The sequence below is a fragment of the Phyllobates terribilis genome, unplaced genomic scaffold (genome assembly GCF_046119375.1).
Source record: "Phyllobates terribilis strain yellow unplaced genomic scaffold, ASM4611937v1 Scaffold_1__5_contigs__length_1240528914, whole genome shotgun sequence".
NCBI lineage: Eukaryota > Metazoa > Chordata > Amphibia > Anura > Dendrobatidae > Phyllobates > Phyllobates terribilis.
In genome coordinates, this window is record NW_027362761.1 from 696,272,706 (window position 1) to 696,299,441 (window position 26,736).

Here is a 26,736-nt window from a genome sequence, read left to right on the forward strand (position 1 = left end):
TCCATTGTTCTTGGAATTCTGCTGATGTTTAACAATGCTTTTGAATTCTTCCATTGTTCACGGAATTCCGCTGAAGTTTAAAAATGCTATGGAACTCTTCCATTGTTCTCAGAATCCCGCTAATATTTATCAATGCTTTGGAACTTTTCCATTGTTCAGGAATTTCACTGAAGTATAAAAATGCTTTGGAACTCTTCCATTGTTTTTGGAATTCCGCTGATGTTTAACAATGCTTTGGAGCACTTCCATTGTCCTCGGAAATCCGCTGATGTTTAACAATGCTTTGAAACTCTTCAATTGTTCTCGGAATTCTGCTGTAATTTAAAAATACTTTGGAACTCTTCCATTGTTCTTGGAAATCCCCCTAAGTTAAAAAATGCTTTGGAACTCTTCCATTGTTCTCGGAATTCAACTGAAGTTTAAAAACGCTTTGGAACTCTTCCATAGTTCTCGGAATTCGGCTGATGTTTAACAATGCTTTGGAACTCTTCCGTTGTTCACAGAATACCTCTGAAGTTTAATAATGCTTTGGAACTCTTCCATTGTTCTCGGAATTCTGTTGAAGTTAAAAAATGCTTTGGAACTCTTCTATTGTTCACGGAATTATGCTAAAGTTTAAAAATGCTTTGGAATTCTTCCATTGTTCTCAGAATTCCTCTGATGTTTAACAATGCTTTGGAACTCTTCCTTTGTTCACGGAATTCCGCTGAAGTTTAAAAATGCTTTGGAACTCTTCCATTGTTCTCAGAATTCCTCTGATGTTTAACAATGCTTTGGAACTCTTCCATTGTTCACGGAATTCCGCTGAAGTTTAAAAATGCTTTGGAACTCTTGCATTGTTCTCACAATTCCTCTGATGTTTAAAAATGCTTTGGAACTCTTCCATTGTTCTCGGAAATCCCCCTAAGTTAAAAAATGCTTTGGAACTCTTCCATTGTTCTCGTAATTCTGCTGTAATTTAAAAATGCTTTGGAACTCTTCCAATGTTCTCGGAATTCTGCTGAAGTTTAAAAATGCTTTGGAACTCTTCCATTGTTCTCGGATTTCCGTTGATGTTTAACAATGCTTTGGAACACTTCCATTGTTCTCGGAATTCTGCTGAAGTTTAAAAATGCTTTGGAAATCTTGCATTGTTCTCATAATCCCGCTGATATTTATCAATGCTTTGGAACTTTTCCATTGTTCAGGAATTTCACTGAAGTATAAAAATGCTTTGGAACGCTTCCATTGTTTTTCGAATTCCGCTGATGTTTAACAATGCTTTGGAGCACTTCCATTGTCCTCGGAAATCCGCTGATGTTTAGCAATGCTTTGAAACTCTTACATTGTTCTCGGAATTCTGCTGTAATTTAAAAATACTTTGGAACTCTTCCATTGTTCTTGGAAATCCCCCTAAGTTAAAAAATGCTTTGGAAATCTTCCATTGTTCTCGTAATTCCGCTGTAATTTAGAAATGCTTTGGAACTCTTCCATTGTTCTCGGAATTCCGCTGAAGTTTAACAATGCTTTGGAACTCTTCCATTGTTCTCGGAATTCTGCTGAAGTTTAAACAGGCTTTGGAACTCTTCCATTGCTCTCGGAATTCTGCTGAAGTTTAAAAATCCTTTGAATCTCTTCCAGAGTTCACTGTATATGCTGAAGGTTAAAAATTCTTACGACCTCTTCCATTGTTCTCAGAATTCCTCTGATGTTTAACAATGCTTTGGAACTTCCATTGTTCACGGAATTCCGCTGAAGTTTAACAATGCTTTGGAACGCTTCCATTGTTCTCGGAAATCCGCTGAACTTTAACAATGCTTTGGAACTCTTCCATTGTTCTTGGAAATCCGTTGAAGTTTAACAATGCTTTGGAACTCTTCCATTGTTCTCGGAATTCTACTGATGTTTAACAATGCTTTGGAACACTTCAAATTTTCTCGGAATTCAACTGAAGTTTAAAAACGCTTTGGAACTCTTCCATTGTTCTCGGAATTCTGCTGATGTTTAACAATGCTTTGGAACTCTTCCGTTGTTCACAGAATACCTCTGAAGTTTAATAATGCTTTGGAACTCTTCCAATTTTCTCGGAAATCCGCTGAAGTTGAAAAATGCTTTTGTACTCTTCCATTGTTCTCAGAATTTCGCTGATGTTTAAAAATGCTTTGGAACTCTTGCATTATTCTCGGAATTCCACTGAAGTTTAAAAATGCTTTGGTACTTTTCCATTGTTCTCGGAATTCCACTGATCTATAACAATGCTTGGGAACTGTTCCATTTTTCAGGGATTTCCGCTGAAGTTTAAAAATACTTTGGAACTCTTCCATTGTTCTCGGTATTCCAATCATGTTTAACAATGCTTTGGAACTCTTCCATAGTTCTCGGAATTATGCTAAAGTTTAAAAATGCTTTGGAAATCTTCCATTGTTCTCAGAATCCCGCTGATATTTATCAATGCTTTCGAACTTTTCCATTGTTCAGGAATTTCACTGAAGTATAAAAATGCTTTGGAACCCTTCCATTGTTCTCGGCATTCCATTGAAGTTCAACAATGCATTGGAACTAGTCCATTGTTCACGGACATCCTCTAAAGTTAAAAAATGCTTTGGAACTCTTCCATTGTTCTCGGAATTCCACTGATGTTTAACAATGCTTTGGTCCTCTTTCATTGTTCTCGCAATTATCCTGAAGTTTAAAAATGATTTGGAACTTGTCCATTGTGCACAGTATTCCGCTGATGTTTAACAACGCTTTGGAATTCTTCCATTGTTCTCGTCGTTCCGTTGATGTTTAGCAATGCTTTGGAACTTTTCTTTTGTTCACGGAATTACGCTGAAGTTTAAAAATGCTTTGGAACTCTTCCATTGTTTTTGGAATACCGCTGAAGTTTAAAAATGCTTTGGAACTCTTCCATTTTTCTCGGAAGTCTGCTGAAGTATAAAAATGCTATGGAACTCTTTTATTGTTCTCAGAATTCCTCTGATGTTTAACAATGCTTTGGAACTCTTCCATTGTTCACGGAATTCCGCTGAAGTTTAAAAATGCTTTGGAACTCTTCCATTGTTCTCACAATTCCTCTGATGTTTAACAATGCTTTGGAACTCTTCCATTGTTCACGGAATTCCGCTGAAGTTTAAAAATGCTTTCGAACTCTTCCATTGTCCTCATAATTCCTCTGATGTTTAAAAATGCTATGGAACTCTTCTATTGTTCTCGGAAATCCCCCTAAGTTAAAAAATGCTTTGGAACTCGTCCATTGTTCTCGTAATTCTGCTGTAATTTAGAAATGCTTTGGAACTCTTCCAATGTTCTCGGAATTCTGCTGAAGTTTAAAAATGCTTTGGAACTCTTCCATTGTTCTCGGATTTCCGTTAATGTTTAACAATGCTTTGGAACTCTTCCATTGTTCTCGGAATTCTGCTGAAGTTTAAAAATGCTTTGGAAAACTTCCATTGTTCTTGGAATTCTGCTGATGTTTAACAATGCTTTTGAATTCTTCCATTGTTCACGTAATTCCGCTGAAGTTTAAAAATGCTTTGGAACTCTTCCATTGTTCTCAGAATCCCGCTGATATTTATCAATGCTTTGGAACTTTTCCATTGTTCAGGAATTTCACTGAAGTATAAAAATGCTTTGGAACTCTTCCATTGTTTTTGGAATTCCGCTGATGTTTAACAATGCTTTGGAGCACTTCCATTGTCCTCGGAAATCCGCTGATGTTTAACAATGCTTTGAAACTCTTCAATTGTTCTCGGAATTCTGCTGTAATTTAAAAATACTTTGGAACTCTTCCATTGTTCTTGGAAATGCCCCTAAGTTAAAAAATGCTTTGGAACTCTTCCATTGTTCTCGTAATTCCGCTGTAATTTAGAAATGCTTTGGAACTCTTCCATTGTTCTCGGAATTCCGCTGAAGTTTAACAATGCTTTGGAACTCTTCCATTGTTCTCGGAAATCTGCTGAAGTTTAAAAATGCTTTGGAACTCTTCCATTGCTCTCGGAATTCTGCTGAAGTTTAAAAATCCTTTGAAACTCTTCCAGTGTTCACTGTATATGCTGAAGGTTAAAAATTCTTAGGACCTCTTCCATTGTTCTCAGAATTCCTCTGATGTTTAACAATGCTTTGGAACGCTTCCATTGTTCTCGGAAATCCGCTGAACTTTAACAATGCTTTGGAACTCTTCCATTGTTCTCGAAAATCCGCTGAAGTCTAACAATGCTTTGGAACTCTTCCATTGTTCTCGGAATTCTACTGATGTTTAACAATGCTTTGGAACACTTCCAATGTTCTTGGAATTCTGCTGAAGTTTAAAAATGTTTTGGAACTCTTCCATTGTTCTCGGAATTCAACTGAAGTTTAAAAACGCTTTGGAACTCTTCCATTGTTCTCGGAATTCGGCTGATGTTTAACAATGCTTTGGAACTCTTCCGTTGTTCACAGAATACCTCTGAAGTTTAGTAATGCTTTGGAACTCTTCCAATTTTCTCGGAATTCCTCTGAAGTTGAAAAGTGCTTTTGTACTCTTCCATTGTTCTCAGAATTTCGCTGATGTTTAAAAATGCTTTGGAACTCTTGCATTATTCTCGGAATTCCACTGAAGTTTAAAAATGCTTTGGTACTTTTCCATTCTTCTCAGAATTCCGCTGATCTTTAACAATGCTTGGGAACTGTTCCATTTTTCAGGGATTTCCGCTGGAGTTTAAAAATACTTTGGAACTCTTCCATTGTTCTCGGAATTCCACTCTTGTTTAACAATGCTTTGTAATTCTTCGATTGTTCTCGGAATTCTGCTGAAGTGTAAAAACGCTTTGTAACTCTTCCATTGTTCTCGGAATTCTGTTGAAGTTAAAAAATGCTTTGGAACTCTTCTATTGTTCATGGAATTATGCTAAAGTTTAAAAATGCTTTGGAACTCTTCCATTGTTCTCAGAATTCCTCTGATGTTTAACAATGCTTTGGATCTCTTCCATTGTTCAGGGAATTCCGCTGAAATTTAAAAATGCTTTGGAACTCTTCCATTGTTCTCAGAATTCCTCTGATGTTTAACAATGCTTTGGAACTCTTCCATTGTTCACGGAATTCCGCTGAAGTTTAAAAATGCTTTGGAACTCTTCCATTGTTCTCACAATTCCTCTGATGTTTTACAATGCTTTGGAACTCTTCCATTGTTCACGGAATTCCGCTGAAGTTTAAAAATGCTTTGGAACTCTTCAATTGTTCTCACAATTCCTCTGATGTTTAAAAATGCTTTGGAACTCTTCTATTGTTCTCGGAAATCCCCCTAAGTTAAAAAATGCTTTGGAACCCTTCCATTGTTCTCGTAATTCTGCTGTAATTTAGAAATGCTTTGGAACTCTTCCAATGTTCTCGGAATTCTGCTGAAGTTTAAAAATGCTTTGGAAAACTTCCATTGTTCTTGGAATTCTGCTGATGTTTAACAATGCTTTTGAATTCTTCCATTGTTCACGGAATTCTGCTGAAGTTTAAAAATGCTTTGGAAAACTTCCATTGTTCTTGGAATTCTGCTGATGTTTAACAATGCTTTTGAATTCTTCCATTGTTCACGGAATTCCGCTGAAGTTTAAAAATGCTATGGAACTCTTCCATTGTTCTCAGAATCCCGCTGATATTTATCAATGCTTTGGAACTTTTCCATTGTTCAGGAATTTCACTGAAGTATAAAAATGCTTTGGAACTCTTCCATTGTTTTTGGAATTCCGCTGATGTTTAACAATGCTTTGGAGCACTTCCATTGTCCTCGGAAATCCGCTGATGTTTAACAATGCTTTGAAACTCTTCAATTGTTCTCGGAATTCTGCTGTAATTTAAAAATACTTTGGAACTCTTCCATTGTTCTTGGAAATCCCCCTAAGTTAAAAAATGCTTTGGAACTCTTCCATTGTTCTCGGAATTCAACTGAAGTTTAAAAACGCTTTGGAACTCTTCCATTGTTCTCGGAATTCGGCTGATGTTTAACAATGCTTTGGAACTCTTCCGTTGTTCACAGAATACCTCTGAAGTTTAATAATGCTTTGGAACTCTTCCAATTTTCTCGGAATTCCGCTGAAGTTGAAAAATGCTTTTGTACTCTTCCATTGTTCTCAGAATTTCGCTGATGTTTAAAAATGCTTTGGAACTCTTGCATTATTCTCGGAATTCCACTGAAGTTTAAAAATGCTTTGGTACTTTTCCATTGTTCACAGAATTCCGCTGATCTTTAATAATGCTTGGGAACTGTTCCATTTTTCAGGGATTTCCGCTGAAGTTTAAAAATACTTTGGAACTCTTCCATAGTTCTCGGAATTCCACTCATGTTTAACAATGCTTTGGAATTCTTCCATTGTTCTCGGAATTCTGCTGAAGTTTAAAAACGCTTTGTAACTCTTCCATTGTTCTCGGAATTCTGTTGAAGTTAAAAAATGCTTTGGAACTCTTCTATTGTTCACGGAATTATGCTAAAGTTTAAAAATGCTTTGGAATTCTTCCATTGTTCTCAGAATTCCTCTGATGTTTAACAATGCTTTGGAACTCTTCCATTGTTCACGGAATTCCGCTGAAGTTTAAAAATGCTTTGGAACTCTTCCATTGTTCTCAGAATTCCTCTGATGTTTAACAATGCTTTGGAACTCTTCCATTGTTCACGGAATTCCGCTGAAGTTTAAAAATGCTTTGGAACTCTTGCATTGTTCTCACAATTCCTCTGATGTTTAAAAATGCTATGGAACTCTTCCATTGTTCTCGGAAATCCCCCTAAGTTAAAAAATGCTTTGGAACTCTTCCATTGTTCTCGTAATTCTGCTGTAATTTAAAAATGCTTTGGAACTCTTCCAATGTTCTCGGAATTCTGCTGAAGTTTAAAAATGCTTTGGAACTCTTCCATTGTTCTCGGATTTCCGTTGATGTTTAACAATGCTTTGGAACACTTCCATTGTTCTCGGAATTCTGCTGAAGTTTAAAAATGCTTTGGAAATCTTGCATTGTTCTCATAATCCCGCTGATATTTATCAATGCTTTGGAACTTTTCCATTGTTCTGGAATTTCACTGAAGTATAAAAATGCTTTGGAACGCTTCCATTGTTTTTGGAATTCTGCTGATGTTTAACAATGCTTTGGAGCACTTCCATTGTCCTCGGAAATCCGCTGATGTTTAGCAATGCTTTGAAACTCTTACATTGTTCTCGGAATTCTGCTGTAATTTAAAAATACTTTGGAACTCTTCCATTGTTCTTGGAAATCCCCCTAAGTTAAAAAATGCTTTGGAAATCTTCCATTGTTCTCGTAATTCCGCTGTAATTTAGAAATGCTTTGGAACTCTTCCATTGTTCTCGGAATTCCGCTGAAGTTTAACAATGCTTTGGAACTCTTCCATTGTTCTCGGAATTCTGCTGAAGTTTAAACAGGCTTTGGAACTCTTCCATTGCTCTCGGAATTCTGCTGAAGTTTAAAAATCCTTTGAATCTCTTCCAGAGTTCACTGTATATGCTGAAGGTTAAAAATTCTTACGACCTCTTCCATTGTTCTCAGAATTCCTCTGATGTTTAACAATGCTTTGGAACTTCCATTGTTCACGGAATTCCGCTGAAGTTTAACAATGCTTTGGAACGCTTCCATTGTTCTCGGAAATCCGCTGAACTTTAACAATGCTTTGGAACTCTTCCATTGTTCTTGGAAATCCGTTGAAGTTTAACAATGCTTTGGAACTCTTCCATTGTTCTCGGAATTCTACTGATGTTTAACAATGCTTTGGAACACTTCAAATTTTCTCGGAATTCAACTGAAGTTTAAAAACGCTTTGGAACTCTTCCATTGTTCTCGGAATTCTGCTGATGTTTAACAATGCTTTGGAACTCTTCCGTTGTTCACAGAATACCTCTGAAGTTTAATAATGCTTTGGAACTCTTCCAATTTTCTCGGAAATCCGCTGAAGTTGAAAAATGCTTTTGTACTCTTCCATTGTTCTCAGAATTTCGCTGATGTTTAAAAATGCTTTGGAACTCTTGCATTATTCTCGGAATTCCACTGAAGTTTAAAAATGCTTTGGTACTTTTCCATTGTTCTCGGAATTCCGCTGATCTATAACAATGCTTGGGAACTGTTCCATTTTTCAGGGATTTCCGCTGAAGTTTAAAAATACTTTGGAACTCTTCCATTGTTCTCGGTATTCCAATCATGTTTAACAATGCTTTGGAACTCTTCCATAGTTCTCGGAATTATGCTAAAGTTTAAAAATGCTTTGGAAATCTTCCATTGTTCTCAGAATCCCGCTGATATTTATCAATGCTTTCGAACTTTTCCATTGTTCAGGAATTTCACTGAAGTATAAAAATGCTTTGGAACCCTTCCATTGTTCTCGGCATTCCATTGAAGTTCAACAATGCATTGGAACTAGTCCATTGTTCACGGACATCCTCTAAAGTTAAAAAATGCTTTGGAACTCTTCCATTGTTCTCGTAATTCCACTGATGTTTAACAATGCTTTGGTCCTCTTTCATTGTTCTCGCAATTATCCTGAAGTTTAAAAATGATTTGGAACTTGTCCATTGTGCACAGTATTCCGCTGATGTTTAACAACGCTTTGGAATTCTTCCATTGTTCTCGTCGTTCCGTTGATGTTTAACAATGCTTTGGAACTTTTCTTTTGTTCACGGAATTACGCTGAAGTTTAAAAATGCTTTGGAACTCTTCCATTGTTTTTGGAATACCGCTGAAGTTTAAAAATGCTTTGGAACTCTTCCATGGTTCTCGGAATTCTGTTGAAGTTAAAAAATGCTTTGGAACTCTTCTATTGTTCACGGAATTATGCTAAAGTTTAAAAATGCTTTGGAACTCTTCCATTGTTCTCACAATTCCTCTGATGTTTAACAATGCTTTGGAACTCTTCCATTGTTCACGGAATTCCGCTGAAGTTTAAAAATGCTTTGGAACTCTTCCATTGTTCTCACAATTCCTCTGATGTTTAAAAATGCTTTGGAACTCTTCTATTGTTCTCGTAAATCCCCATAAGTTTAAAAATGCTTTGGAAATCTTCCATTGTTCTCGGAATTCCACTGAAGATTAAAAATCCTTTGGAACTCTTCCAATGTTCTCGGAATTCTGCTGAAGTTTAAAAATGCTTTGGAACTCTTCCAGTCTTCTCAGAATTTCGATGAAGTTTAAAACTGCTTTGGAACTCTTCTATTATTCAAGGAATTCCATTGAAGATTAAAAATGCTTTGGAACTCTTCCAATGTTCTCGGAATTCTGCTGATGTTTAGCAATGCTTTGGAATTCTTCCATTGTTCTCGGATTTCCGTTGATGTTTAACAATGCTTTGGAACTCTTCCATTGTTCTCGGAATTCTGCTGAAGTTTAAAAATGCTTTGGAAAACTTCCATTGTTCTCGGAATTCCGCTGATGTTTAACTTTGCTTTGGAACTCTTCCATTGTTCAAGGAATGCCGCTGAAGTTTAACAATGCTTTGGAACTCTTCCATTGTTCAAGGAATTCCTCTGAAGTTTAACAATGCTTTTGAACTCTTCCATTGTTCTCGGAAATCTGATGAAGTTTAAAAATGCTTTGGAACTCTTCCATTGTTCTGGGAATTCTGCTGAAGTTTAAAAATGCTTTGGAACTCTTCCATTGTTCTCGATATACTGCTGAAGTTTAAAAATGCTATGGAACTCTTTCATTGTTCTGGGAATTCTGCTGAAGTTTAAAAATGCTTTGGAACTCTTCCATTGTTCTCGGAATTCCGCTGATGATTAACAATGCTTTGGAACTCTTACATTGTTCAAGGAATTCCTCTGAAGTTTATCAATGCTTTGGAACTCTTCCATTGTTCTCGGAATTCTGCTGAAGTTTAAAAATGCTTTGGAACTCTTCCATTGTTCTGGGAATTCTGCTGAAGTTTAAAAATGCTTTGGAACTCTTCCATTGTTCTGGGCATTCTGCTGAAGTTTAAAAATGCTTTAGAAATCGTTCGTTGTTCTGGGAATTCTGCTGAAGTTTAAAAATGCTTTGGAACTCTTCCATTGTTCTCAGAATTCCGCTGATATTTATCAATGCTTTGGAACTCTTCCATTATTCAGGAATTTCACTGAAGTATAAAAATGCTTTGGAACACTTCCATTGTTTTCGGAATTCCGCTGTAATTTAAAAATGCTTTGGAACTCTTCCATTGTTCTCGGAATTATGCTAAAGTTTAAAAATGCTTTCGAACTCTTCCATTGTTCTCGGAATTCCGCTGATGTTTACAATGCTTTGGAACACTACCAATGTGCTCGGAATTCTGCTGAAGTTTAAAAATGCTTTGGAACTCTTCCATTGTTCTCGGAATTCCGCTGATGTTTAAAAATGCTTTGGAAGTTTTCCATTGTTCTGGGAATTCTGCTGAAGTTTAAAAATGCTTTGGAAAACTCTCATTGTTCTTGGAATTCTGCTGATGTTTAACAATGCTTTGGAATTCTTCCATTGTTCTCGGAATTCTGTTGAAGTTTAAAACCGCTTTGTAACTCTTCCAATGTTCTCGGAATTCTGTTGAAGTTAAAAAATGCTTTGGAACTCTTCTATTGTTCACGGAATTATGCTAAAATTTAAAAATGCTTTGGAACTCTTCCATTGTTCTCAGAATTCCTCTGATGTTTAACAATGCTTTGGAACTCTTCCATTGTTCTCGGAATTCTGCTGAAGTTTAAAAATGCTTTGGAAAACTTCCATTGTTCTCGGAATTCCGCTGATGTTTAACATTGATTTGGAACTCTTCCATTGTTCAAGGAATGCCGCTGAAGTTTAACAATGCTTTGGAACTCTTCCATTGTTCAAGGAATTCCTCTGAAGTTTAACAATGCTTTTGAACTCTTCCATTGTTCTCGGAAATCTGATGAAGTTTAAAAATGCTTTGGAACTCTTCCATTGTTCTGGGATTTCTGCTGAAGTTTAAAAATGCTTTGGAACTCTTCCATTGTTCTCGATATACTGCTGAAGTTTAAAAATGCTATGGAACTCTTTCATTGTTCTGGGAATTCTGCTGAAGTTTAAAAATGCTTTGGAACTCTTCCATTGTTCTCGGAATTCCGCTGATGATTAACAATGCTTTGGAACTCTTACATTGTTCAAGGAATTCCTCTGAAGTTTATCAATGCTTTGGAACTCTTCCATTGTTCTCGGAATTCTGCTGAAGTTTAAAAATGCTTTGGAACTCTTCCATTGTTCTGGGAATTCTGCTGAAGTTTAAAAATGCTTTGGAACTCTTCCATTGTTCTGGGCATTCTGCTGAAGTTTAAAAATGCTTTAGAAATCGTTCGTTGTTCTGGGAATTCTGCTGAAGTTTAAAAATGCTTTGGAACTCTTCCATTGTTCTCAGAATTCCGCTGATATTTATCAATGCTTTGGAACTCTTCCATTGTTCAGGAATTTCACTGAAGTATAAAAATGCTTTGGAACTCTTCCATTGTTTTCGGAATTCCGCTGTAATTTAAAAATGCTTTGGAACTCTTCCATTGTTCTCGGAATTATGCTAAAGTTTAAAAATGCTTTGGAACTCTTCCATTGTTCTCGGAATTCCGCTGATGTTTAACAATGCTTTGGAACACTACCAATGTGCTCGGAATTCTGCTGAAGTTTAAAAATGCTTTGGAACTCTTCCATTGTTCTCGGAATTCCGCTGATGTTTAAAAATGCTTTGGAAGTTTTCCATTGTTCTGGGAATTCTGCTGAAGTTTAAAAATGCTTTGGAAAACTCTCATTGTTCTTGGAATTCTGCTGATGTTTAACAATGCTTTGGAATTCTTCCATTGTTCTCGGAATTCTGCTGAAGTTTAAAACCGCTTTGTAACTCTTCCATTGTTCTCGGAATTCTGTTGAAGTTAAAAAATGCTTTGGAACTCTTCTATTCTTCACGGAATTCCGCTGAAGTTTAAAAATGCTTTGGAACTCTTCCATTGTTCTCACAATTCCTCTGATGTTTAACAGTGCTTTGGAACTCTTCCATTGTTCACGGAATTCCGCTGAAGTTTGAAAATGCTTTGGAACTCTTCCATTGTTCTCACAATTCCTCTGATGTTTAAAAATGCTTTGGAACTCTTCTATTGTTCTAGTAAATCCCCATAAGTTTAAAAATGCTTTGGAAATCTTCCATTGTTCTCGGAATTCCACTGAAGATTAAAAATCCTTTGGAACTCTTCCAATGTTCTCGGAATTCTGCTGAAGTTTAAAAATGCTTTGGAACTCTTCCATTCTTCTCAGAATTTCGATGAAGTTTAAAACTGCTTTGGAACTCTTCTATTATTCAAGGAATTCCACTGAAGATTAAAAATGCTTTGGAACTCTTCCAATGTTCTCGGAATTCTGCTGATGTTTAACAATGCTTTGGAATTCTTCCATTGTTCTCGGATTTCCGTTGATGTTTAACAATGCTTTGGAACTCTTCCATTGTTCTCGGAATTCTGCTGAAGTTTAAAAATGCTTTGGAAAACTTCCATTGTTCTCGGAATTCCGCTGATGTTTAACATTGCTTTGGAACTCTTCCATTGTTCAAGGAATGCCGCTGAAGTTTAACAATGCTTTGGAACTCTTCCATTGTTCAAGGAATTCCTCTGAAGTTTAACAATGCTTTTGAACTCTTCCATTGTTCTCGGAAATCTGATGAAGTTTAAAAATGCTTTGGAACTCTTCCATTGTTCTGGGAATTCTGCTGAAGTTTAAAAATGCTTTGGAACTCTTCCATTGTTCTCGATATACTGCTGAAGTTTAAAAATGCTATGGAACTCTTTCATTGTTCCGGGAATTCTGCTGAAGTTTAAAAATGCTTTGGAACTCTTCCATTGTTCTCGGAATTCCGCTGATGATTAACAATGCTTTGGAACTCTTACATTGTTCAAGGAATTCCTCTGAAGTTTATCAATGCTTTGGAACTCTTCCATTGTTCTCGGAATTCTGCTGAAGTTTAAAAATGCTTTGGAACTCTTCCATTGTTCTGGGAATTCTGCTGAAGTTTAAAAATGCTTTGGAACTCTTCCATTGTTCTGGGCATTCTGCTGAAGTTTAAAAATGCTTTAGAAATCGTTCGTTGTTCTGGGAATTCTGCTGAAGTTTAAAAATGCTTTGGAACTCTTCCATTGTTCTCAGAATTCCGCTGATATTTATCAATGCTTTGGAACTCTTCCATTGTTCAGGAATTTCACTGAAGTATAAAAATGCTTTGGAACTCTTCCATTGTTTTCGGAATTCCGCTGTAATTTAAAAATGCTTTGGAACTCTTCCATTGTTCTCGGAATTATGCTAAAGTTTAAAAATGCTTTGGAACTCTTCCATTGTTCTCGGAATTCCGCTGATGTTTAACAATGCTTTGGAATACTACCAATGTGCTCGGAATTCTGCTGACGTTTAAAAATGCTTTGGAACTCTTCCATTGTTCTCGGAATTCCGCTGATGTTTAAAAATGCTTTGGAAGTTTCCCATTGTTCTGGGAATTCTGCTGAAGTTTAAAAATGCTTTGGAAAACTCTCATTGTTCTTGGAATTCTGCTGATGTTTAACAATGCTTTGGAATTCTTCCATTGTTCTCGGAATTCTGCTGAAGTTTAAAACCGCTTTGTAACTCTTCCATTGTTCTCGGAATTCTGTTGAAGTTAAAAAATCCTTTGGAACTCTTCTATTGTTCACGGAATTATGCTAAAATTTAAAAATGCTTTGGAACTCTTCCATTGTTCTCAGAATTCCTCTGATGTTTAACAATGCTTTGGAACTCTTCCATTGTTCACGGAATTCCGCTGAAGTTTAAAAATGCTTTGGAACTCTTCCATTGTTCTCACAATTCCTCTGATGTTTAAAAATGCTTTGGAACTCTTCTATTGTTCTCGGAAATCCCCCTAAGTTTAAAAATGCTTTGGAAATCTTCCATTGTTCTCGGAAATCCCCCTAAGTTTAAAAATGCTTTGGAAATCTTCCATTGTTCTCGGAATTCCACTGAAGATTAAAAATGCTTTGGAACTCTTCCAATGTTCTCAGAATTCTGCTGAAGTTTAAAAATGCTTTGGAACTCTTCCATTCTTCTCAGAATTCCGATGAAATTTAAAACTGCTTTGGAACTCTTCTATTATTCAAGGAATTCCACTGAAGATTAAAAATGCTTTGGAACTCTTCCAATGTTCTCGGAATTCTGCTGATGTTTAACAATGCTTTGGAATTCTTCCATTGTTCTCAGATTTCCGTTGATGTTTAACAATGCTTTGGAACTCTTCCATTGTTCTCGGAATTCTGCTGAAGTTTAAAAATGCTTTTAAAAACTTCCACAGTTCTCGGAATTCTGCTGATGTTTAACATTGCTTTGGAACTCTTCCATTGTTCAAGGAATGCCGCTGAAGTTTAACAATGCTTTGGAACTCTTCCATTGTTCAAGGAATTCCTCTGAAGTTTAACAATGCTTTGGAACTCTTCCATTGTTCTCGGAATTCTGCTGAAGTTTAACAATGCTTTGGAACTCTTCCATTGTTCTGGGAATTCTGCTGAAGTTTTCAAATGCTTTGGAACTCTTCCATTGTTCTCGATATACTGCTGAAGTTTAAAAATGCTATGGAACTCTTTCATTGTTCTGGGAATTCTGCTGAAGTTTAAAAATGCTTTGGAACTCTTCCATTGTTCGCGGATTTCCGCTGATGATTAACAATGCTTTGGAACTCTTACATTGTTCAAGGAATTCCTCTGAAGTTTATCAATGCTTTGGAACTCTTCCATTGTTCTCGGAATTCTGCTGAAGCTTAAAAATGCTTTGGAAAACTTTCATTGTTCTTGGAATTCTGCTGATGTTTAACAATGCTTTGGAACACTACCAATGTGCTCGGAATTCTGCTGAAGTTTAAAAATGCTTTGGAACTCTTCCATTGTTCTCAGAATTCCGCTGATGTTTAACAATGGTTTGGAACTTTTCCATTGTTCTGGTAATTCTGCTGAAGTTTAAAAATGCTTTGGAAAACTCTCATTGTTCTTGGAATTCTGCTGATGTTTAACAATGCTTTGGAATTCTTCCATTGTTCTCGGAATTCTGTTGAAGTTTAAAACCGCTTTGTAACTCTTCCATTGTTCTCGGAATTCTGTTGAAGTTAAAAAATGCTTTGGAACTCTTCTATTGTTCACGGAATTATGCTAAAATTTAAAAATGCTTTGGAACTCTTCCATTGTTCTCAGAATTCCTCTGATGTTTAACAATGCTTTGGAACTCTTCCATTGTTCACGGAATTCCGCTGAAGTTTAAAAATGCTTTGGAACTCTTCCATTGTTCTCACAATTCCTCTGATGTTTAAAAATGCTTTGGAACTCTTCTATTGTTCTCGCAAATCCCCCTAAGTTTAAAAATGCTTTGGAAATCTTCCATTGTTCTCGGAAATCCCCCTAAGTTTAAAAATGCTTTGGAAATCTTCCATTGTTCTCGGAATTCCACTGAAGATTAAAAATGCTTTGGAACTCTTCCAATGTTCTCGGAATTCTGCTGAAGTTTAAAAATGCTTTGGAACTCTTCCATTCTTCTCAGAATTCCGATGAAATTTAAAACTGCTTTGGAACTCTTCTATTATTCAAGGAATTCCACTGAAGATTAAAAATGCTTTGGAACTCTTCCAATGTTCTCGGAATTCTGCTGATGTTTAACAATGCTTTGGAATTCTTCCATTGTTCTCGGATTTCTGTTGATGTTTAACAATGCTTTGGAACTCTTCCATTGTTCTATGAATTCTCCTGAAGTTTAAAAATGCTTTTAAAAACTTCCATAGTTCTCGGAATTCTGCTGATGTTTAACATTGCTTTGGAACTCTTCCATTGTTCAAGGAATGCCGCTGAAGTTTAACAATGCTTTGGAACTCTTCCATTGTTCAAGGAATTCCTCTGAAGTTTAACAATGCTTTGGAACTCTTCCATTGTTCTCGGAATTCTGCTGAAGTTTAACAATGCTTTGGAACTCTTTCATTGTTCTGGGAATTCTGCTGAAGTTTTCAAATGCTTTGGAACTCTTCCATTGTTCTCGATATACTGCTGAAGTTTAAAAATGCTATGGAACTCTTTCATTGTTCTGGGAATTCTGCTGAAGTTTAAAAATGCTTTGGAACTCTTCCATTGTTCTCGGAATTCCGCTGATGATTAACAATGCTTTGGAACTCTTACATTGTTCAAGGAATTCCTCTGAAGTTTATCAATGCTTTGGAACTCTTCCATTGTTCTCGGAATTCTGCTGAAGCTTAAAAATGCTTTGGAAAACTTTCATTGTTCTTGGAATTCTGCTGATGTTTAACAATGCTTTGGAACACTACCAATGTGCTCGGAATTCTGCTGAAGTTTAAAAATGCTTTGGAACTCTTCCATTGTTCTCAGAATTCCGCTGATGTTTAACAATGGTTTGGAACTTTTCCATTGTTCTGGTAATTCTGCTGAAGTTTAAAAATGCTTTGGAAAACTTTCATTGTTCTTGGAATTCTGCTGATGTTTAACAATGCTTTTGAATTCTTCCATTGTTCTCGGAATTCTGCTGAAGTTTAAAAATGCTATGGAACTCTTTTATTGTTCTCAGAATTCCGCTGAAGTTTAAAAATGCTTTGGAACTCTTCCATGGTTCTCGGAATTCTGTTGAAGTTAAAAAATGCTTTGGAACTCTTCTATTGTTCACGGAATTATGCTAAAGTTTAAAAATGCTTTGGAACTCTTCCATTGTTCTCACAATTCCTCTGATGTTTAACAATGCTTTGGAACTCTTCCATTGTTCACGGAATTCCGCTGAAGTTTAAAAATGCTTTGGAACTCTTCCATTGTTCTCACAATTCCTCTGATGTTTAACAATGCTTTGGAACTCTTCCATTGTTCACGGAATTCCGCTGAAGTTTGAAAATGCTTTGGAACTCTTCCATTGTTCTCACAATTCCTCTTATGTTTAAAAATGCTTTGGAACTCTTCTATTGTTCTCGTAAATCCCCATAAGTTTAAAAATGCTTTGGAAATCTTCCATTGTTCTCGGAATTCCACTGAAGATTAAAAATCCTTTGGAACTCTTCCAATGTTCTCGGAATTCTGCTGATGTTTAACAATGCTTTGGAATTCTTCCATTGTTCTCGGATTTCCGTTGATGTTTAACAATGCTTTGGAACTCTTCCATTGTTCTCGGAATTCTGCTGAAGTTTAAAAATGCTTTGGAAAACTTCCATTGTTCTCGGAATTCCGCTGATGTTTAACATTGCTTTGGAACTCTTCCATTGTTCAAGGAATGCCGCTGAAGTTTAACAATGCTTTGGAACTCTTCCATTGTTCAAGGAATTGCTCTGAAGTTTAACAATGCTTTTGAACTCTTCCATTGTTCTCGGAAATCTGATGAAGTATAAAAATGCTTTGGAACTCTTCCATTGTTCTGGGAATTCTGCTGAAGTTTAAAAATGCTTTGGAACTCTTCCATTGTTCTCGATATACTGCTGAAGTTTAAAAATGCTATGGAACTCTTTCATTGTTCTGGGAATTCTGCTGAAGTTTAAAAATGCTTTGGAACTCTTCCATTGTTCTCGGAATTCCGCTGATGATTAACAATGCTTTGGAACTCTTACATTGTTCAAGGAATTCCTCTGAAGTTTATCAATGCTTTGGAACTCTTCCATTGTTCTCGGAATTCTGCTGAAGTTTAAAAATGCTTTGGAACTCTTCCATTGTTCTGGGAATTCTGCTGAAGTTTAAAAATGCTTTGGAACTCTTCCATTGTTCTGGGCATTCTGCTGAAGTTTAAAAATGCTTTAGAAATCGTTCGTTGTTCTGGGAATTCTGCTGAAGTTTAAAAATGCTTTGGAACTCTTCCATTGTTCTCAGAATTCCGCTGATATTTATCAATGCTTTGGAACTCTTCCATTGTTCAGGAATTTCACTGAAGTATAAAAATGCTTTGGAACTCTTCCATTGTTTTCGGAATTCCGCTGTAATTTAAAAATGCTTTGGAACTCTTCCATTGTTCTCGGAATTATGCTAAAGTTTAAAAATGCTTTCGAACTCTTCCATTGTTCTCGGAATTCCGCTGATGTTTAACAATGCTTTGGAACACTACCAATGTGCTCGGAATTCTGCGGAAGTTTAAAAATGCTTTGGAACTCTTCCATTGTTCTCGGAATTCCGCTGATGTTTAAAAATGCTTTGGAAGTTTTCCATTGTTCTGGGAATTCTGCTGAAGTTTAAAAATGCTTTGGAAAACTCTCATTGTTCTTGGAATTCTGCTGATGTTTAACAATGCTTTGGAATTCTTCCATTGTTCTCGGAATTCTGCTGAAGTTTAAAACTGCTTTGTAACTCTTCCATTGTTCTCGGAATTCTGTTGAAGTTAAAAAATGCTTTGGAACTCTTCTATTGTTCACGGAATTATGCTAAAATATAAAAATGCTTTGGAACTCTTCCATTGTTCTCAGAATTCCTCTGATGTTTAACAATGCTTTGGAACTCTTCCATTGTTCACGGAATTCCGCTGAAGTTTTAAAATGCTTTGGAACTCTTCCCTTGTTCTCACAATTCCTCTGATGTTTAAAAATGCTTTGGAACTCTTCTATTGTTCTCGGAAATCCCCCTAAGTTTAAAAATGCTTTGGAAATCTTCCTTTGTTCTCGGAATTCCACTGAAGATTAAAAATGCTTTGGAACTGTTCCAATGTTCTCGGAAATCTGCTGAAGTTTAAAAATGCTTTGGAACTCTTCCATTGTTCTCGGATTTCCGTTGATGTTTAACAATGCTTTGGAACTCTTCCATTGTTCTCGGAATTCTGCTGAAGTTTAAAAATGCTTTTAAAAACTTCCATAGTTCTCGGAATTCTGCTGATGTTTAACATTGCTTTGGAACTCTTTCATTGTTCAATGAATGCCGCTGAAGTTTAACAATGCTTTGGAACTCTTCCATTGTTCAAGGAATTCCTCTGAAGTTTAACAATGCTTTGGAACTCTTCCATTGTTCTCGGAATTCTGCTGAAGTTTAACAATGCTTTGGAACTCTTCCATTGTTCTGGGAATTCTGCTGAAGTTTTCAAATGCTTTGGAACTCTTCCATTGTTCTCGATATACTGCTGAAGTTTAAAAATGCTATGGAACTCTTTCATTGTTCTGGGAATTCTGCTGAAGTTTAAAAATGCTTTGGAACTCTTCCATTGTTCTCGGAATTCCGCTGATGATTAACAATGCTTTGGAACTCTTACATTGTTCAAGGAATTCCTCTGAAGTTTATCAATGCTTTGGAACTCTTCCATTGTTCTCGGAATTCTGCTGAAGCTTAAAAATGCTTTGGAAAACTTTCATTGTTCTTGGAATTCTGCTGATGTTTAACAATGCTTTGGAACACTACCAATGTGCTCGGAATTCTGCTGAAGTTTAAAAATGCTTTGGAACTCTTCCATTGTTCTCAGAATTCCGCTGATGTTTAACAATGGTTTGGAACTTTTCCATTGTTCTGGTAATTCTGCTGAAGTTTAAAAATGCTTTGGAAAACTTTCATTGTTCTTGGAATTCTGCTGATGTTTAACAATGCTTTGGAATTCTTCCATTCTTCTCGGAATTCTGCTGAAGTTTAAAAACGCTTTGTAACACTTCCATTGTTCTCGGAATTCTGTTGAAGTTAAAAAATGCTTTGGAACTCTTCTATTGTTCACGGAATTCCGCTGAAGTTTAAAAATGCTTTGGAACTCTTCCATTGTTCTCACAATTCCTCTGATGTTTAACAATGCTTTGGAACTCTTCCATTGTTCACGGAATTCCGCTGAAGTTTAAAAATGCTTTGGAACTCTTCCATTGTTCTCACAATTCCTCTGATGTTTAACAATGCTTTGGAACTCTTCCATTGTTCACGGAATTCTGCTGATGTTTAACAATGCTTTGGAAAACTTCCATTGTTCTCGGAATTCCGCTGATGTTTAACGCTGCTTTGGAACTCTTCCATTGTTCAAGGAATGCCGCTGAAGTTTAACAATGCTTTGGAACTCTTCCATTGTTCAAGGAATTCCTCTGAAGTTTAACAATGCTTTTGAACTCTTCCATTGTTCTCGGAAATCTGATGAAGTTTAAAAATGCTTTGGAACTCTTCCATTGTTCTGGGAATTCTGCTGAAGTTTAAAAATGCTTTGGAACTCTTCCATTGTTCTGGGCATTCTACTGAAGTTTAAAAATGCTTTAGAAATAGTTCGTTGTTCTGGGAATTCTGCTGAAGTTTAAAAATGCTTTGGAACTCTTCCATTGTTCTCAGAATTCCGCTGATATTTATCAATGCTTTGGAACTCTTCCATTGTTCTCACAATTCCTCTGATGTTTAAAAATGCTTTGGAACTCTTCTATTGTTCTCGGAAATCCCCCTAAGTTTAAAAATGCTTTGGAAATCTTCCATTGTTCTCGGAAATCCCCCTAAGTTTAAAAATGCTTTGGAAATCTTCCATTGTTCTCGGAATTCCACTGAAGATTAAAAATGCTTTGGAACTCTTCCAATGTTCTCAGAATTCTGCTGAAGTTTAAAAATGCTTTGGAACTCTTCCATTCTTCTCAGAATTCCGATGAAATTTAAAACTGCTTTGGAACTCTTCTATTATTCAAGGAATTCCACTGAAGATTAAAAATGCTTTGGAACTCTTCCAACGTTCTCGGAATTCTGCTGATGTTTAACAATGCTTTGGAATTCTTCCATTGTTCTCAGATTTCCGTTGATGTTTAACAATGCTTTGGAACTCTTCCATTGTTCTCGGAATTCTGCTGAAGTTTAAAAATGCTTTTAAAAACTTCCACAGTTCTCGGAATTCTGCTGATGTTTAACATTGCTTTGGAACTCTTCCATTGTTCAAGGAATGCCGCTGAAGTTTAACAATGCTTTGGAACTCTTCCATTGTTCAAGGAATTCCTCTGAAGTTTAACAATGCTTTGGAACTCTTCCATTGTTCTCGGAATTCTGCTGAAGTTTAACAATGCTTTGGAACTCTTCCATTGTTCTGGGAATTCTGCTGAAGTTTAAAAATGCTATGGAACTCTTTTATTGTTCTCAAAATTCCGCTGAAGTTTAAAAATGCTTTGGAACTCTTCCATGGTTCTCGGAATTCTGTTGAAGTTAAAAAATGCTTTGGAACTCTTCTATTGTTCACGGAATTATGCTAAAGTTTAAAAATGCTTTGGAACTCTTCCATTGTTCTCACAATTCCTCTGATGTTTAACAATGCTTTGGAACTCTTCCATTGTTCACGGAATTCCGCTGAAGTTTAAAAATGCTTTGGAACTCTTCCATTGTTCTCACAATTCCTCTGATGTTTAACAATGCTTTGGAACTCTTCCATTGTTCACGGAATTCCGCTGAAGTTTGAAAATGCTTTGGAACTCTTCCATTGTTCTCACAATTCCTCTTATGTTTAAAAATGCTTTGGAACTCTTCTATTGTTCTCGTAAATCCCCATAAGTTTAAAAATGCTTTGGAAATCTTCCATTGTTCTCGGAATTCCACTGAAGATTAAAAATCCTTTGGAACTCTTCCAATGTTCTCGGAATTCTGCTGATGTTTAACAATGCTTTGGAATTCTTCCATTGTTCTCGGATTTCCGTTGATGTTTAACAATGCTTTGGAACTCTTCCATTGTTCTCGGAATTCTGCTGAAGTTTAAAAATGCTTTGGAAAACTTCCATTGTTCTCGGAATTCCGCTGATGTTTAACATTGCTTTGGAACTCTTCCATTGTTCAAGGAATGCCGCTGAAGTTTAACAATGCTTTGGAACTCTTCCATTGTTCAAGGAATTCCTCTGAAGTTTAACAATGCTTTTGAACTCTTCCATTGTTCTCGGAAATCTGATGAAGTATAAAAATGCTTTGGAACTCTTCCATTGTTCTGGGAATTCTGCTGAAGTTTAAAAATGCTTTGGAACTCTTCCATTGTTCTCGATATACTGCTGAAGTTTAAAAATGCTATGGAACTCTTTCATTGTTCTGGGAATTCTGCTGAAGTTTAAAAATGCTTTGGAACTCTTCCATTGTTCTCGGAATTCCGCTGATGATTAACAATGCTTTGGAACTCTTACATTGTTCAAGGAATTCCTCTGAAGTTTATCAATGCTTTGGAACTCTTCCATTGTTCTCGGAATTCTGCTGAAGTTTAAAAATGCTTTGGAACTCTTCCATTGTTCTGGGAATTCTGCTGAAGTTTAAAAATGCTTTGGAACTCTTCCATTGTTCTGGGCATTCTGCTGAAGTTTAAAAATGCTTTAGAAATCGTTCGTTGTTCTGGGAATTCTGCTGAAGTTTAAAAATGCTTTGGAACTCTTCCATTGTTCTCAGAATTCCGCTGATATTTATCAATGCTTTGGAACTCTTCCATTGTTCAGGAATTTCACTGAAGTATAAAAATGCTTTGGAACTCTTCCATTGTTTTCGGAATTCCGCTGTAATTTAAAAATGCTTTGGAACTCTTCCATTGTTCTCGGAATTATGCTAAAGTTTAAAAATGCTTTCGAACTCTTCCATTGTTCTCGGAATTCCGCTGATGTTTAACAATGCTTTGGAACACTACCAATGTGCTCGGAATTCTGCGGAAGTTTAAAAATGCTTTGGAACTCTTCCATTGTTCTCGGAATTCCGCTGATGTTTAAAAATGCTTTGGAAGTTTTCCATTGTTCTGGGAATTCTGCTGAAGTTTAAAAATGCTTTGGAAAACTCTCATTGTTCTTGGAATTCTGCTGATGTTTAACAATGCTTTGGAATTCTTCCATTGTTCTCGGAATTCTGCTGAAGTTTAAAACTGCTTTGTAACTCTTCCATTGTTCTCGGAATTCTGTTGAAGTTAAAAAATGCTTTGGAACTCTTCTATTGTTCACGGAATTATGCTAAAATATAAAAATGCTTTGGAACTCTTCCATTGTTCTCAGAATTCCTCTGATGTTTAACAATGCTTTGGAACTCTTCCATTGTTCACGGAATTCCGCTGAAGTTTTAAAATGCTTTGGAACTCTTCCATTGTTCTCACAATTCCTCTGATGTTTAAAAATGCTTTGGAACTCTTCTATTGTTCTCGGAAATCCCCCTAAGTTTAAAAATGCTTTGGAAATCTTCCTTTGTTCTCGGAATTCCACTGAAGATTAAAAATGCTTTGGAACTGTTCCAATGTTCTCGGAAATCTGCTGAAGTTTAAAAATGCTTTGGAACTCTTCCATTGTTCTCGGATTTCCGTTGATGTTTAACAATGCTTTGGAACTCTTCCATTGTTCTCGGAATTCTGCTGAAGTTTAAAAATGCTTTGGAAAACTCTCATTGTTCTTGGAATTCTGCTGATGTTTAACAATGCTTTGGAATTCTTCCATTGTTCTCGGAATTCTGCTGAAGTTTAAAACCGCTTTGTAACTCTTCCATTGTTCTCGGAATTCTGTTGAAGTTAAAAAATCCTTTGGAACTCTTCTATTGTTCACGGAATTATGCTAAAATTTAAAAATGCTTTGGAACTCTTCCATTGTTCTCAGAATTCCTCTGATGTTTAACAATGCTTTGGAACTCTTCCATTGTTCACGGAATTCCGCTGAAGTTTAAAAATGCTTTGGAACTCTTCCATTGTTCTCACAATTCCTCTGATGTTTAAAAATGCTTTGGAACTCTTCTATTGTTCTCGGAAATCCCCCTAAGTTTAAAAATGCTTTGGAAATCTTCCATTGTTCTCGGAAATCCCCCTAAGTTTAAAAATGCTTTGGAAATCTTCCATTGTTCTCGGAATTCCACTGAAGATTAAAAATGCTTTGGAACTCTTCCAATGTTCTCAGAATTCTGCTGAAGTTTAAAAATGCTTTGGAACTCTTCCATTCTTCTCAGAATTCCGATGAAATTTAAAACTGCTTTGGAACTCTTCTATTATTCAAGGAATTCCACTGAAGATTAAAAATGCTTTGGAGCTCTTCCAATGTTCTCGGAATTCTGCTGATGTTTAACAATGCTTTGGAATTCTTCCATTGTTCTCAGATTTCCGTTGATGTTTAACAATGCTTTGGAACTCTTCCATTGTTCTCGGAATTCTGCTGAAGTTTAAAAATGCTTTTAAAAACTTCCACAGTTCTCGGAATTCTGCTGATGTTTAACATTGCTTTGGAACTCTTCCATTGTTCAAGGAATGCCGCTGAAGTTTAACAATGCTTTGGAACTCTTCCATTGTTCAAGGAATTCCTCTGAAGTTTAACAATGCTTTGGAACTCTTCCATTGTTCTCGGAATTCTGCTGAAGTTTAACAATGCTTTGGAACTCTTCCATTGTTCTGGGAATTCTGCTGAAGTTTTCAAATGCTTTGGAACTCTTCCATTGTTCTCGATATACTGCTGAAGTTTAAAAATGCTATGGAACTCTTTCATTGTTCTGGGAATTCTGCTGAAGTTTAAAAATGCTTTGGAACTCTTCCATTGTTCTCGGATTTCCGCTGATGATTAACAATGCTTTGGAACTCTTACATTGTTCAAGGAATTCCTCTGAAGTTTATCAATGCTTTGGAACTCTTCCATTGTTCTCGGAATTCTGCTGAAGCTTAAAAATGCTTTGGAAAACTTTCATTGTTCTTGGAATTCTGCTGATGTTTAACAATGCTTTGGAACACTACCAATGTGCTCGGAATTCTGCTGAAGTTTAAAAATGCTTTGGAACTCTTCCATTGTTCTCAGAATTCCGCTGATGTTTAACAATGGTTTGGAACTTTTCCATTGTTCTGGTAATTCTGCTGAAGTTTAAAAATGCTTTGGAAAACTCTCATTGTTCTTGGAATTCTGCTGATGTTTAACAATGCTTTGGAATTCTTCCATTGTTCTCGGAATTCTGTTGAAGTTTAAAACCGCTTTGTAACTCTTCCATTGTTCTCGGAATTCTGTTGAAGTTAAAAAATGCTTTGGAACTCTTCTATTGTTCACGGAATTATGCTAAAATTTAAAAATGCTTTGGAACTCTTCCATTGTTCTCAGAATTCCTCTGATGTTTAACAATGCTTTGGAACTCTTCCATTGTTCACGGAATTCCGCTGAAGTTTTAAAATGCTTTGGAACTCTTCCCTTGTTCTCACAATTCCTCTGATGTTTAAAAATGCTTTGGAACTCTTCTATTGTTCTCGGAAATCCCCCTAAGTTTAAAAATGCTTTGGAAATCTTCCTTTGTTCTCGGAATTCCACTGAAGATTAAAAATGCTTTGGAACTGTTCCAATGTTCTCGGAAATCTGCTGAAGTTTAAAAATGCTTTGGAACTCTTCCATTGTTCTCGGATTTCCGTTGATGTTTAACAATGCTTTGGAACTCTTCCATTGTTCTCGGAATTCTGCTGAAGTTTAAAAATGCTTTTAAAAACTTCCATAGTTCTCGGAATTCTGCTGATGTTTAACATTGCTTTGGAACTCTTTCATTGTTCAATGAATGCCGCTGAAGTTTAACAATGCTTTGGAACTCTTCCATTGTTCAAGGAATTCCTCTGAAGTTTAACAATGCTTTGGAACTCTTCCATTGTTCTCGGAATTCTGCTGAAGTTTAACAATGCTTTGGAACTCTTCCATTGTTCTGGGAATTCTGCTGAAGTTTTCAAATGCTTTGGAACTCTTCCATTGTTCTCGATATACTGCTGAAGTTTAAAAATGCTATGGAACTCTTTCATTGTTCTGGGAATTCTGCTGAAGTTTAAAAATGCTTTGGAACTCTTCCATTGTTCTCGGAATTCCGCTGATGATTAACAATGCTTTGGAACTCTTACATTGTTCAAGGAATTCCTCTGAAGTTTATCAATGCTTTGGAACTCTTCCATTGTTCTCGGAATTCTGCTGAAGCTTAAAAATGCTTTGGAAAACTTTCATTGTTCTTGGAATTCTGCTGATGTTTAACAATGCTTTGGAACACTACCAATGTGCTCGGAATTCTGCTGAAGTTTAAAAATGCTTTGGAACTCTTCCATTGTTCTCAGAATTCCGCTGATGTTTAACAATGGTTTGGAACTTTTCCATTGTTCTGGTAATTCTGCTGAAGTTTAAAAATGCTTTGGAAAACTTTCATTGTTCTTGGAATTCTGCTGATGTTTAACAATGCTTTGGAATTCTTCCATTCTTCTCGGAATTCTGCTGAAGTTTAAAAACGCTTTGTAACACTTCCATTGTTCTCGGAATTCTGTTGAAGTTAAAAAATGCTTTGGAACTCTTCTATTGTTCACGGAATTCCGCTGAAGTTTAAAAATGCTTTGGAACTCTTCCATTGTTCTCACAATTCCTCTGATGTTTAACAATGCTTTGGAACTCTTCCATTGTTCACGGAATTCCGCTGAAGTTTAAAAATGCTTTGGAACTCTTCCATTGTTCTCACAATTCCTCTGATGTTTAACAATGCTTTGGAACTCTTCCATTGTTCACGGAATTCTGCTGATGTTTAACAATGCTTTGGAAAACTTCCATTGTTCTCGGAATTCCGCTGATGTTTAACGCTGCTTTGGAACTCTTCCATTGTTCAAGGAATGCCGCTGAAGTTTAACAATGCTTTGGAACTCTTCCATTGTTCAAAGAATTCCTCTGAAGTTTAACAATGCTTTTGAACTCTTCCATTGTTCTCGGAAATCTGATGAAGTTTAAAAATGCTTTGGAACTCTTCCATTGTTCTGGGAATTCTGCTGAAGTTTAAAAATGCTTTGGAACTCTTCCATTGTTCTGGGCATTCTACTGAAGTTTAAAAATGCTTTAGAAATAGTTCGTTGTTCTGGGAATTCTGCTGAAGTTTAAAAATGCTTTGGAACTCTTCCATTGTTCTCAGAATTCCGCTGATATTTATCAATGCTTTGGAACTCTTC